Genomic DNA, 12,418 nt, shown 5'->3' with positions numbered 1-12,418 from the left:
CCGAGATCGCGCCATTGCGCTCCAGCCTGGGTAACAAGAGAGAGACTCCATCTCAAAAAAAAAAAAAAAAAAAAAAAAAAAAAAGACCCTCACTAGGGCAATGCAGAGTGGAGCTATGGAGGCAGCACTGCCCCTGAGATTCTAGAACTGTAGGGCTAACAGCCTACAGATATCCACTGCTTGTTCTTTTCAGTCTTATATCTGTTTCTTCAATTTTTCTGTGAAGAAATGCCCACTGTCCACACTTGGTTCAAGGTGATACAGCTTCTGTCATCGGTTCCAGGTTTTGACATAGGGCCTAAGATCATAAATCATTTCAATTTACTCAAATTTCCAGGTCGGCCCCAATAATTCTTCAGGAATTAGTCATGTGACTCAGTTTAGGCCAATAGGAATCAGGCTGGGATGTTTTAGGGATAAAGTTGGAAGATTATGTTCTTTTCTGCTGAACTTGAACCATGTACACATAAATCTAGAGTTCTGTGGGGCTACCACAGAAAGAGAATCGACCTTATTGGAAGTGAAGCCAACATAGACCATAGGGACGGGAGCTCCTGGATCTTAGCTTTATGCATCTAATGCTACTCATGGACTTTATAGTTACACAATCCAATTCATCCTTTTCTTTTCCCTTCTTAGTTAAAATGGGGTTTTCAGTTACTTTTAACCAAAACAGCTCCAGTGACCTTTTAGTTTATCTGATCCTTTAGTCAATAAACTTTCAACTCTACCTGGAGGAAAAACATAAATTATAAAAATATATTTACAAAAACCTAAAGATCTATAAAGATAATCATGCTTCTTCACATGTACCCATTTTTTCACACCAAAATTTATAAGATCCAATTGCTTTATAGATTAATTACTTCTATGCTTTAAGTAATGGATTATCCCTATGAATTAACTTGGCCTAGAGCAATGCCATTCCACATGGTAGCTACCAGCCACATGTGGATAGAGCATTTACAGTGTGTCTAGTCTGAATTGAGATGGACTGCAAGCATATAGAACATTACTGGATTTTGCAGACATTAAAAAAAAAAGGAATGTAATATATTTTTAATACTTTCATATTGATTACAGATTGAAATGTTAATATTTGGACAGGTTGGGTAAATACAATATATTATTTAATTTTATGGGTTTCTTTTACCTGTTAAAATATGACTACTGAAAAAATTTAAATTATGCATATGGCTCACATTTGTGGTTCGCATTATATTTATGCCAGACAGCATATGTCTAGAGTGTATAAAGGAAATGTTAAAACTTTATTATATAAGACTTTTTATAGGAATCTTCTGTGTTCTGATGAAATTGTGCAAATGTGTATCACCTTAATATATACATAAACCTTTGAAAGTAGAATGAACAAGGAGACAAGCTCTGACTCTGTGAATATAGGCCACTATCCTGTGTGTATTGTGCCTAGCAGTGGTTTGAAAATATTGACAAAAACTGACTTATCATTATGGAAGCAAATTTATTATTTATTAATTATTTATATATTTATTTCCCTTAACCTCTTCTTGGATACCAAGAAAACAAATTTATTAATAAACATAAATAGAAATAGGTCCAGGCACAGTTTGACTCAAAGTTCAGGTAACATCACTAGATCAATATGTTGGCTCTCAACTGGCCCTGTTCTCAGTCCTTTACTAGTTGTCCTATTGGCTTCAGTCTCAGAGCATGAAAAATGTCCATAACATGAGTCCAGTTCTTATGTTCTGAAGATAAATCCAGTTCCTATCTTGTAGATCTCACTCAAATTCTAGAAGTCATTCTCTCACTTTGGCTTAAATTGTGACACTTCCATCCTTTGTTGGGGAAAGCTAGAAGATAGATTTCCTTTGAAACAACAAACATAATTACGACCTCATGGCAGAGACTGCTGGTTGTCTCCTAATATGTACTTTCAGTAAGAGGATCTACTTTTTTAGTAATAGGATCGTGATTTTTGCTAAACATGATAAACACCACATTTTTAGAGTCTCTTACAGCTAGGTGACTACAGGTGACTCAGTGGTAGCCAGTGGAAGGTTGTGACTTCTCACAAGCATTCTTAAAAGAAATGTACATTCTTCTTCATCCTTGTGTCCTTTCTTTAGGCTAAAATGCATGTGTTGAAATGCTTATGTGATAGTTGAGTTCAAGTAGGCTGTTTTGACAATGAGGTGTGTGGAGGATCACAAAACAATATTGCCATAGAAATCTGGGCCGGGCGCGGTGGCTCAAGTCTGTAATCCCAGCACGTTGGGAGGCCGAGGCGGGTGGATCACGAGGTCAAGAGATCGAGACCATCCTGGTCAACATGGCAAAACCCCGTCTCAAAATACGAAAAAAAAAAAATTAGCTGGGCACAGTGGCGCGTGCCTGTAATCCCAGCTACTCAGGAGGCTGAGGCAGGAGAATTGCCTGAACCCAGGAGGCGGAGGTTGCGGTGAGCCGAGATCGCACCATTGCACTCCAGCCTGGGTAACAAAAGTGAAACTCCGCCTCAAAAAAAAAAAAAAAAAAAAAAAAACCAGAATAAATCAAATTTGACAAATCCTTAAGAAAATTGGTTTCATTTTATCCTGTATTTCATTGCATATTTAGACATCCTATTTTTCTCTATCTTAATGTTTTTATTATAATTATAGCTGAATGTTTTCTTACATTCTAACATTTAATCACTTATTAAGATTCTCAGCATTATGTAATAATTATTCAGGTTTTTAAAAAGTGGTTTATCATGATGTAATTTGAGAGACGTCGGTCTGACTATCAAATGTCATATACCTTTTTGACTGCCACGGCAAGCGCACTGAAGAAGACCGCTGGCCTTGCGGTGTGCGGGAGTCCACAGGGGAGGCTAAGAATATTGTACATAAATATTCTTGATGTTCTTTTTTTCTTCTTCTTCTTCTTTATTTATTTATTTATTTTTATTGCATTTTAGGTTTTGGGGTACATGTGCAGAACGTGCAAGACAGTTGCATAGGCACACACATGGCAGTGTGTTTTGCTTCCTTTCTCCCCTTCACCCATTACTGGACTATAAATCGTTGTACTATAAGGACACATGCACACGAATGTTCACTGCAGCACTGTTTACAATAGCAAAGACCTGGAATCAAACAAAATGCCCATTGATGATAGACTGGATTGGGAAAATGTGGCACATATACACCATGGAATATTATGCAGCAATCAGAAATGATGAGTTCATGTCATTTGTAGGGACATGGATGAATCTGGAGAACATCATTCTCAGCAAACTGACACAAGAACAGAAAATGAAACACCGCATATTCTCACTCATAGGCGGGTGATGAAAAATGAGAACACATGGACACAGAAAGGGGAGTACTAAACACTGGGGTCTATTGGGGGGAAAAGGGGAGGGCCAGCGGTGGGGGGAGCTGGGGAGGGATAGCCTGGGGAAAAATGACATATTCAAGAACATATTCTTGATGTTCTTGAGTAAAAACCTAAAAATGAAGAGCATAGAGAGTATACAGAACAGTTTACTAGTGAGAAGCAGGCTATGGTCAAAGTGGAATAGGATGTTTAAAAATTTGAAGACCAGGTTCAAGGTGGTCAAATAAAAGAGATGATTCTCCAGGCTGAAAATGAACTAAGTCTGGCAAGAAAAATGATGAAGTGGAAAATGTGGAAGCCATTAGTGGAAGAGCCTTCTGCTAATCAGTGGAAATGGCCAATATAATTATTGAATGACTTTGGTGGGGAAACTGATGTAATTAAATATTCTGTTATATTAAGAGTGTATCCATATTGTTGACATTTTATAATCAAGAGAAGTGATATAGAAAATATTTAGGAGACTATTAAAATTAGTGATTATGGTAATATAGTCTTGTGAATCAATTTTTGACTTGTAAATATTCACACATATTATGTCAAAGATGATATTTCCTTGAACAAAGGGGTCATGGGAAGATTTTAAAATTAATTTTAAAAATTCTGAAAGATATTCAATGTAGAGGCCATATCAAAAAGTAAAGTGTTTTTGGTAGTATCTTCAATACATTATTTAATTTTTAAAATTATCTTGAAGAAGAAAAGGTTCTTAATTATTATTGCCAAAAAATTTATAGATCACTGAATATTTTCAAATGTGATAAAATAGCACAACTGGCTGGTAATAAAATCTGAAATTATGGTTAATCTCCTTGGCTTTAATCTTATGGATGTAAAGTAAAATTTAAATATATAATTATATACTGATTATAAAATTTATAATAAATATCATTTTAGTCATTATTGGAATTACACCATTTACTCTGTCTTTGTATAGTCTTAATTTTATTATTTTTTTGTTACTGTATTATATTTAAATTAGAATACATTGTATAGTTGAAGAAATTGATTTGGTACTTAAAAAACAGATTTTCCATTTCATAGAGGTAGTTGGAAAAAATTTTCCTTTTGTTGCATTTGTGGAAATCAGTTTTCCAGCCAGTGGACTTTAATTGTCTTAATCAACCTCATTACATAAGGATAGAGGCAGACTTTTTGCAATAGAGACATTTAGAGTTCCTGGAGTTTATCTGGCATGTGTTTAGGCTTATATTCAAAATATGATAGTCATATGACTCTAAATGTAAAATGGAATATGGCAACATAATAATAGTGGGGACTTTAATACCTTAATACTCTACGGACAACACTAGACAGGTCATCAAGACAGCAAGTCATCAAAGTAACAATGAACTTAAACCATATCCTGCAACAAATGAACTCAACAAGTATCTACAGGACATTCTATCCAACAACTGCGATACATTCTATTAATCAGCACATGGAACATTCTCCAAGGTAGACTGCATAATGGGCCACAAAACAATTCTCAACACATTTAAGAAAATCAAAATTATAAGCAAGTACTCTCTCAGACCACAGTGGAATAAAGTTGGAAATCAGCACAAAAAGACCCTCAAACCCATCCAAATACATGGAAATTAACTAACCTGCTCCTGAGTGATCACTGGGTCAGCGATAAAATCAAGATGGAAACTTAAAAATTCTTTGAACTGAAAGATGGTAGTGGCACAACCTATCAAAACCTCTGGGATACAGCAAAGGTGGTGCTAAGAGGAAAAGTCATAGCATTAAGTACCTCCATCAAAACGTCTGAAAGAGCACAAATAAACAATATAAGGTCGCACCCTATGGAGCTAGAGAAACAAAGACCAGTTAAACCCAAACTCAGCAGAAGAAAATATACAAGACCAGAGCAGAACTATTATAAATAACATTGAAACAAAAAATACAAAAATAAAAGAATCAAAAAGCTGATTCTTTGAAAAGAGAAATAAAATTGATAGACCATTTGTGAGATTAACCAAGAAAATAAGAGAGAAGATCTAAACAAAGTTAATTAGAAACAAAATGGGAGAAATTACAACTGATACCACAGAAATATGAAAGATCATTCAAGGCTACTATGAACACCTCTATGTACATAAACTAAAAAATCTAGAGGATATGGATAAACTCTTAGAAATAAACAACTCTCCTAGATTAAACAAGGAAGATATAGAACCTCTGAACAGATTAAACAAGCAGTGAGATTGAAATGGTTACTAAAAAATTGCCAACAATGGGGGGCCGAGGCGGTGGATCATGAGATCAAGAGATTGAGACCATCCTGGTCAACATGATGAAACCCCGTCTCTACTAAAAATACAAAAAATTAGCTGGGCACAGTGGCGCGTGCCTGTAATCCCAGCTACTCAGGAGGCTGAGGCAGGAGAATTGCCTGAACCCAGGAGGCGGAGGTTGCAGTGAGCCGAGATCATGCCATTGCACTCCAGCCTGGGTAACAAGAGCAAAACTCCGTCTCAAAAAAAAAAAAAAAATGCCAATAAAAAGTCCAGGACCAGAAGTATTCACAGCTAAATTCTGTCAGACATTCAAATAATTATTGCCAATCCTATTGACATTATTACACAAAACAGAGAAAGAAGTCATCCTCCCTAAATCATTCTATGAAGCCAGTACCACCCTAATACCAAAACCAGGGAAGAGTATAACAAAAAAAAAAAAAAAAGAAAATACAATAAAAAAAAGACCAATATCCCTGATGAAAATAGATAGAAAAGTTCTCAACAAAATACTAGGAACTGAATTCAACATCATGTCAAAAAGATAAGCCAACATGATCAAGTGGGTTTCATACCAGAGATGCAGGCTTTAACATATCAGGATATATGTTAAATATACCACACAACAGAATTACAGACGAAAATCACATGGTCACGTCAATAGATGCAGAAAAAGCATTTGACAAAATCCAGCATCACTTTATGATTAAAACCCTCAGCAAAATTGGCATGAAGGAACATACCTTAAGATAAGAGAAGCTGTCTATGGGAAACCCACAGCCAAAATTGTACTGAATGGGGAGTGGCTGGAAGCATTCACCCCGAGAGCTAGAGTAAGACACAGATGCCCAGTTTCACCACATCTATTCAACACAGTACTGGAGGTCCCAGCCAGAGCAATCAGACAAGAGAAAGAAATAAAGTGCATCAAAATTGGTAAAAAGGAAGTCAAAGTGTTGGTGTTTGCTGATGATATGATTGTATACCGAGAAGCCCTAAAGACTCATCCAAAAAGCTCTTAGAACTGATAAATGAATTCAGCTGCTTCAGTATAGAAAATTTATGTACACACATCAGTGGCTCCGCTGTACATCAACAGCAATCAAGCTGAGAATCAAATCAAGAACTCTACCCCTTTCACAATAGCTAAAATAAAATAAAATAAAACAAAATACTTAGGAATATACTTAACCAAGAATGTGAAGGACCTCTACAGGGAAAACTACAAAACAATGCTGAAAAAAATAATAGATAAGTGCAAACACATCCCATGCTCGTGGATAGGTAGAACCAATATTGTCGAAGTGACCACACTGCCCCAAGCAATCTACAAATTCAAGGCAATTCCCATCAAACTACCATCATAATTCTTCACAGAACTAGAAAACACAAACCTAAAATTCATAAGGAGCCCAAAAAAAGCCTGCATGGCCAAAGCAAGACTAAGCAAAAAGAATAAATCTGGAGACATCGAATTACCCAACTTCGAACTATACTATAAGGCCTTAGTCACCAACACAGCATGGTTCTGTTCTAAGAGTAGGCACACAGACCAATGGTACAGAATAGAGAACTCAGAAATAAAGCCAAATATATATAGCTAACTGGTCTTTGACAACGCAAGCAAAAACGTAAAGTGGGGAAGGGACTCCCTATTCAACTAATGGTTCTAAGATAATTGACAAGCCACATGTAGAAAAATGACACTGGATCCACATCTCTTAACTGATACAAAAATTAATTCAAGTTAGATCAAAGACTTAAATCTAAGACCAGAAACCATAAAGATTCTAGAAGACAACATTGGAAAAACCCTTCTAGATATTGGGTTACGCAAATACTTCATGACGAAGAACCCAAAAATCAGACACAACAAAAGCAAAGATAAGTAGATGGGACTTAATTAAGTTAAAATGCTTCTGCACAGCAAGAGAAATAATCATCAGAGTTAACAGACAACCCCCAGAGTGAGAAAAAAAAATCTTCACAATCTATACATCTGACAAAGGACTAATATCGAGAATCCACCAAGAATAATAGATTTTGCCATGAATGCAGTGAAAGGGAAATACTTTTACACTGCTGGTGGGAATGTAAACTAGTACAACCACAGTGGAAACCAGTGTGGAGATTCTTTAAAAAACTGAAAGTGGAACTACCATTTAATCTAGCATCTCTCTACTAGGTATCTACCTAGAGGAAAAGTAGTCATGTATATTTATAGAAGCACAATTTGGAATTGCAAAAATATGGAACCAGCTCAAATGTCTGTTGATTAGTGAGTGGATAAAGAAAATTGGTATATAGATACAATAAAATACTACTCAGGCATAAAAAAGAATGAAACAATGATGTTCTCAGCAACATGGATGGAACTGGAGACTATTATTCTACGTGAAGTAACTCAGGAATGAAAAATCAAACATTATATATTCTCACTCATAAGTAGGAACTAAGCCAAGAGTACTCAAAGGCATTAAGAATGATACAATGAACTTTGGGGTGGGAGGGGAATGAGGGATAAGACTACACGTTGGGTACAGGGTACACTGCTTGGGTAATGGCTGCCCCAAAGTCTCAGAAATTACTGCTAAGTAACTGATTAATGTAACCAAACACCTCTTCTCCCTAAAAAACTATTGAAATAAAAAAATCAATTAAAAAACCACAAAACGTTGTATACAGTTTTGGTTTAGTATTTATTACTACCGCCTTTGCATTTATTAAATCGGTGCCACGGTTCCTTCCTGGACACGAGGCTTCACGGGTCCAATAAAGATTTAGCTACATCGAATCTTTTATACCTTAGTACTTTTGATAATAACGTGGTTACCTATAAAAATATGAGTCAAAGAAAGATCGGAGTGAAGGTGTACTTGTAAATAAAATTTTTAAATGCTGAAATTTAATTAATGTTGAAGGAGGAAACAGATCCAAGTATACAAGTAATCAGACCAAAGTGAAATAACTTTTGCCTTCCACTTAAAAAAAGAATTAAGGAAGAAGGCAGGATTAAAAGAGTAGTGTCAGTAAGCCAGTGTTGAATAAACTTAGAGAAATACTTTTTCAGGAAAGAAAGGATAGTGAAATCCTGGAAAATTGAAGTGAAGAAAAGAGATTAATTAGCCCAGCTATGTGGAGAAGGAGTTTACAAAGTGTCCAGCAAAGACAGGGTTAAGAGTGAATATGATGTATCTTTGTAAGGGGAACACTAGACTTAAGAGGAAAGCAAATTATTTTGAATCAGATAATCAAGTCAGAAGGCAGCTGCAGCAGTCCATACACACCTGTAAGGATGGAAGTAAAGAGTAGATTGGAAAGGGATTAAGAGTTATTTAACAGAAAACTTAATAAGAGTCTAGAGCTGTATTTATAGCCAGTGCAGGGTTAAAAATCTCATCAACATGGTTTGTTGAGGAAGAATGAGCTACTGGGATGAGGACCTTTAAGAGAAATAAAATAGTAGAAGAGAAAGGAGCAGTTTTGTCTTTATCAAGTTGGTAATGAGATAGTTGCAAATAACCTCAGTTAAATCAATAAAGGAAGGTCAGAGGTTGATAAACATTCTGGGGTGACTACATCACTTGAGAGCAATAGAGTTTCATGAAATTTACATGTTTAACACTCTAGTCAAATACTATGACTCTTCTGATTCTTGAAGAGAGTAGAAAACATACACTACAATGAAATGATTTCAAACCAGTATTTGCACAATTAATTTTAAGCATAACAAATAATATTGAATAGAGATGTTCTTTTTAAACATTTTTTTTCTCTAGGATATGAGTCTTGATTTTCTTTTGTGTGACATTGGGGAAGAATGTAGTCGTAGTACTGTAAAAATGATGAAAGAAAAATGTTTCAAACCATCCATGTGTAGGAAAAGATGATTGAATATGAGGATGAGAGTACATTGGACTGAGCCACGCTGACACATCCACATCAAGCCACGGCAGTGATGGAAGCGTGCGTTTCATCAGTGCACGAGGCACGACAACAGTCAGCCTCCGCCAAGTAGCGTATGGTTTCTAACCCTGAAAATGCCTTCCAGAACAGTCATCGATGGAAAGTTCAACGCTTACTTACAGAAATATCGATGTGTTACACACATGAGTTCTGTTAGATTCCCTAGTATGTGGAGGTAGTAGAGACATGTGCATTTCTCTCCCAGGTGGTAGAGTTTTATTTCAATTCCGGCATAGTCCAGGTGTTTCTCTTGCATGCCCGTGAACACACATAAGGGGTCAATGAACCCAGGTATATATTAGAGTGCAAATATTTTTTAAATTATTGCTTTGAATTTTTGTCAGATGTTTTATATTAGGAATAATATAACATATGATTTTTAATACTTGTGTAATTTTATACCCATGTGAATACTTCATGGAAAATTTAATTAGGTGTTATTAGAATAAATACATACACTTACATATGTGTGTAGTATGCATGTATAAAATTAGTGTTGTTTAGTAGTTGAAAATCTTTTGGGACCTCTTTAAGGTAGTCAAGGAAATAAAAAATTAAAAAGGGCATGGATTATTTTTCTAAGTAACTCAGATTTATGAAGGCCCAAGCTCTTGTTGCAGTTATGCCATCCACTTTCAGAAATTAAATTTGTTCTTTTTTCTTTCTTGCTTTGAGGAGTAGAAGATAGAAACATTTTCAAGTATGTGAATATTGATCCTACATGGGTTGGGAAAGAAAATGAAATAATATATGTTTTGAATAAATCTGTACTATTTTAATAACAAGGAGGCACTTCTATAGTGCTATACAAAATTTAAAGAACATTTTTTACACAAAATCACATTTGAATTCTCATAAAAATCAGTTACAATCTCCCAAAATTTGTGCCTCTGTTAAAGTAGTATGTATAGCTATTTATGGTATACATATTGTTTGGTCTCATTCTTGGCTTCCTTTAATGTGTTGGTTTGCATATTTTTTATTATTTTTCCCTCTAAATTGTATTATCTTTTCTACTTGTGTTTTCTGAAAAGTTTTCTTAATATTTTCATTAAGATAAAGAAAATATTTAATCAAATTATTTAATTTTATTCCAATTAAATACAGAAAATGTAAGTGACAATGTAATTTTTCATTTAAAAATCACTGAGGTTTAAAATGGCTGTCTACTTTTGCCTACATGTTAATATAACTAAGGTCTAATGTCAGACAACTCATTTTTTCACCAGCGTTTCTTCACATTTCTTTGTTCTGTGAGGTTATCTTTGTCATCCTATGCACACATTAACGCATTCTTCAACACCAGTTTAGAGACTGGGTGCGTTGGCTCATGTCTGTAATCCCAGCACTTTGGGAGGCAGAGGCAGGTGGATTATGTGAGGTCAGGAGTTCACGACCAGCCTGGCCAACATGGTGAAACTCCTTCTCTACCAAAAATACAAAGATTAGCCTGGCATAGTGGCACACAATTGCAATCCCAGCTACTCGGGAGGCTGACGCAAGAGAATTGCTTGAACCAGGGAGGCAGAGGTTACAGTAAGCCAAGATTGTGCCATTGCACTCCAGCCTGGGCAACGAAAGTGAAATTCTGTCTCAAAGAAACCAAAAAAACAAATAAAAAACCAATTTAGAGTGTGAAAGTGTCTGTAGAAAATGTTTAATAATAATGTTGTAGAGTTTTTAGAAACCAATGCCTTATGGAAGCTTGCTATTACAGAGCTCCAAGTTCATAGCTATGTAGGAAAAACCAATAGAAAAAAAAATGGCAACTACCACCACAAAAAAATTTGTCTCCAGCCCACTCTTGATTCGCTTTTTCTGCTTAGAGGTTCCAGGTCTCCATATTCTCACCAGGCTGCTCATGCTTTCTCCTGGTCTTTCTACTCCATCCTAATGCTAGTCAGTTCCAAAATGAAAAAAACTGTCTGTGCTGTCATTCGTACAACTTTTGTTAAACTTTAAGAAAAATGGAATAATGGCTGGCTCCTTTTTCAAATTTATCTGCTTAAATAATTCTAGGTATCAGTTAGCTCTTACATTTTTAGGCAAAAGCTTTTTGCTACTATTTCTGAGATTATTTTTATTTTTTTTAATGCCTGACAGCTTTGAATTCATCATTTTACAGATTTGTGAAGCCCAAGTTCCCTATTTTAAAGAAGATCACGCGATCAATAACCCAAAAGATTGAGTCAATGATTTCCTGCGTAATGGAGAGCCTTGGTCATTGCTAGTCTTCAGTAGTGGTCGCTGTTCCTTACAATGCTTATTTAGAAATCCAAAGAAATAATAGCAGTGGTAGCTACCATTCTTGAGTGCAATGTACCAGACACTAATTTACATACTTTTTCTCAATTATTACAAAGCTTTATAATTTAGTATTCTAATAACCCCCTTTTACAGAGGAGATAGCTTATTTTTAATCATTTTCTTTAGAGAAATTGGGCACTTCTGTTTATAGAATAGTTTCTTTAAGTACGTGTGTGTGTGTGTGTGTGTGTGTGTGTGCAGGTAGAGAGACTTATTAGTACTTTAATTAACTAAATGGTTTGGATCCATTCATAGAATTAATTTCATCACCTGTAGCAGAGTATCTTTGAGGAAAAGAAATGTATATACCTTTCTTGCTGCTTCTACAGTTTAATTTAGTTGAAAATATAGCTCCTTTTGAAACCTCCCAAGGAAACTGACGAACCAAATATTTTGAATCTTTAAACGATTCATTGCGTTCAGATATTTACGGGCTGGCAGAGGAATTTCTGAGAGAGCCAGAAACAAGAACTCAAGCGATGACTGGATATCTTAGTTTCTGAGGGATTTGAAGGTTCTGAAAGGCATTAGCT

The 12,418-nt window shown here is 35.5% G+C and overlaps 1 pseudogene; it reads left to right on the top strand.

Annotated features, from left to right (window-relative positions):
- The first annotated feature begins 2,773 nt into the window (after positions 1–2,773).
- On the top strand, positions 2,774–3,712 carry LOC128930394 (NADH dehydrogenase [ubiquinone] 1 alpha subcomplex subunit 5 pseudogene; annotated as a pseudogene).
- The last annotated feature ends 8,706 nt before the right edge of the window (positions 3,713–12,418 follow it).

Source organism: Callithrix jacchus, chromosome 21 (genome assembly GCF_049354715.1).
Source record: "Callithrix jacchus isolate 240 chromosome 21, calJac240_pri, whole genome shotgun sequence".
Taxonomy (NCBI): domain Eukaryota; kingdom Metazoa; phylum Chordata; class Mammalia; order Primates; family Cebidae; genus Callithrix; species Callithrix jacchus.
The sequence above is the reverse complement of the archived record's forward strand: the minus strand, read 5'-3'. Positions and strand labels throughout refer to the sequence as shown.